Here is a 2,997-nt window from a genome sequence, read left to right on the forward strand (position 1 = left end):
TTTGACTTCAAAAGAAATAAAGTAATAAATATATGATAGGTGGCAACTGAACCAAACAACGCTGTGTATAAAGAGACCCACTTCGGTTTTCATGCATCGTCAATGCATTTCACTGCAAAGATGGTTTTGACATCATAGCTTGAGTTACATCCGATACTTTACTCGAAAATTGTAAAGGACTTTAAAGCGTCTTTCATGTCAGCGGGATAGCGGTGTGGCTAATTCCCTCTGCGTGTTTCTTTAACCGCTCACACAGAAGGGTCTTATTTGTTGCTAATCTGCATGAATATTTTAAAGACAGCAGTTACTGGGAACAAATGCCGATGTGGACAAAAGAATAGTGCTGATTATATTTTCCTCCAAGTCATTATGCAATCATTGCAAACAAACAGATTGAGTTTGCATATATACTATATTGAAGCGACCTTGATCGGATGGGGGTCACTGACCTGCTACCTGCTCCTGAAACGTAGCTTTTACTTCCCGCTCCTCTGCCTTCTTCCCCCGGCTACAGCCCGCCCACTTTAGCCTGGCTTAAGGGGATGAAAGTCCCCCGCTAGGTGCGGGATGACGTGGGATGAGCCAAATTCTGGCAAATATTAAAAAAAACTTTCATCACAATTTCATAATGTTTGAAGTAGTTGAGGTGAACTTTATTGATTTACCAGGAGTCTAAATGGCCTTAGAAGTGAAGACTTCACTCAAGCAGAGATCAGACAGGTTTTATGTGTCATATGTTTTTGATCTTAGATTTGTATTCTGAACTCGCTCAGCAGTGCTTTGCTCGCATTGAAAGAGATCATTAAAGTTTCAATATTGCACTCAGATGACCCCATGCTTCAATCAGATTATACTAAATAATACCACAATTTACAATATTTGCTGTTTACATTTAATTTCCTTTTGGATACACAATCTATCCATTTTCTTGCGGGTTACGGGAGTTGCTGGAAGAATGACTTGGAATAAAAGAAAATGAGGGGCAGTAGCATCTCTTCAATGTGAAAGTCTACAACAACGGAAGCTTTCCCAATGCAGTGAACACCTGCAATACACAACAACAATAAGAAGACAGTCCCAAAGGAGATCCTGTCGTCCCTGGGCGGGCTTGAACCACCAACCTTCCGGTTAACAGCCGAACGCGCTAACCTATTGCGCCACAGAGACTGATGGACGGGTAACCTCATCAACAATCAATGGCTGGATGTTTGTATGTTTTTTTTGTTTTTTTTGGTTGGGGGGAGTTTTTGGACATGGAAATAGATTTCTTGGTATTCCCGTCACACGGCAACAGCCACGCGAGAACCGAGCTGTCAAAACTACGATCGCTAATCAGTTTCGATGAAGCTCGGAAAAAGTAAATGCATTATCACTAATTTCCTTTTTAGGTTTTTATTTGACGACTCTGTGAAACATATTTTATGACTGAAAGACCGCCCTTAAGGTGTTCAGAGAAAAATCTTATGATACATGAGAAAAGATTCAGAAAAGGTTTTTACGAGTCTTTTAAAGTAGGATTTGCAGAAATGAGAATCCATTATGAATTTATTCAGCAACAGCCAGACATCTCCCATCCTGCCCAGGGATTCGCAGTAGGAAAGCAACTTCATTACACGTGCTCAATCTTCTTTATGATTGGATGGAGATATATGTTTATGGCATTGTTTCATCCGAAGGAATACTGTCGCTGCATTGGCTGTCCCTGTCTCCCTGCTCTCTTCATTTCCTGATTGCATATGTTGTTAACTAGGCTGTGAAGAAGAAGCACTTCCTGATTTAAGTTGGACTAACCAGGACAGCAACCCATTGAACAAAGGGAAGCTCACAGAGACGCATGAAATGAGACACAAACGTGGCTCGGATGTCTCTCCTTTATTTAAATGCAAACTTGCATTTGACAGATGAAAACGTCGAGTGCATCCTAAACTTCTTGGATCAAAACTTTTAGCTGCTGTAAGGTGAGTTTGCCTGTCTTTATAATTTCACAAGGTGTTGGACAAGTGTGTTCTCATCTCAGCCAACCTGTCATCATTGTTTGCTGATCATTTACTATGCTAACGGCAGCTGTGTAAAGCTCATTTGTGTGACTTTGTCGAGAAAGGTTTGCATGCCCCCAATCATTCATGCATGGCTAATTAAATGCATTGTTACGAAGACAAAAAAAAGTGACACAAAATGATGCAACTATTAGAATATGAACAGAGAACGCTCCGACAGCTTCGCCTGTACTCCACACGGCACAAAGAAAATAATAAGAATATGCAAGGGAGCTTTTTCAATGCAAATGCCTTTTTTTAATCTACTGTGAATCAGCTAATGGCTGAAATCTGAATACCGGCTTCTCATGCAAATTTAGGTAAAACAATTTCTTCCTGAAGCGTTGGAATGGATTTTCTCATTTTCTTGTCTTCCTTTCAAACACGAATTTAGCAAAACAAAATTCATTGTGTAACATGTGGATAAAGAAACCTTTGAAATGACACAAGATCCACAAGCTGTTTGCATCCACCTCTGGCCATTATCTACATTTTGCTTCAGTCGTAAGGTGTTTTAACTTCTTACAATTATAAAAAGAGGCGAAAGTAATCTCTGTTCCAGAGATATGTTGTTGTCATTTCGTATAGAACTTTATTCTAGGAAGTCCCCGTGTTTTTAAGCACAGGAAGTGCTACTATCTGAGGTATGAAATGACAGCGTTGAAGTATTTTTAGATGAAACATGTTTTTTCATCTTCTTACACAGTAACACCCACCCACCCACACCCACACACACACACACACACACACTCGCCCACGTTTGCGAAGCGAAAACAGGAACGGAAAACACATTTGAAAAACGCTCCTGGAATGCTTGCCTTCATGCTGGGGATATCTCTGAACACTTTGTGCCGCTTCCCCCCCATGGCAAACAAAGCTGAGGCATGTCTCCAGTTGTGTACGGATAGACGATGACACATTTCATATATGCAATCGCACACACACCAACAGTGTGCAGGGG

At 40.7% G+C, this 2,997-nt stretch overlaps 1 non-coding gene across 1 annotated transcript; it reads right to left on the reverse strand.

Moving 5' to 3' along the window:
* Positions 1–1,093: 1,093 nt before the first annotated feature.
* Positions 1,094–1,167, reverse strand: trnan-guu (transfer RNA asparagine (anticodon GUU)). Its single transcript has one exon. It is a non-coding gene; the product is annotated as a tRNA-Asn (tRNA).
* Between the last annotated feature and the right edge of the window lie 1,830 nt (positions 1,168–2,997).

Source organism: Brachionichthys hirsutus, chromosome 9 (genome assembly GCF_040956055.1).
Source record: "Brachionichthys hirsutus isolate HB-005 chromosome 9, CSIRO-AGI_Bhir_v1, whole genome shotgun sequence".
In the NCBI taxonomy this organism is placed as follows: Eukaryota; Metazoa; Chordata; class Actinopteri; order Lophiiformes; family Brachionichthyidae; genus Brachionichthys; species Brachionichthys hirsutus.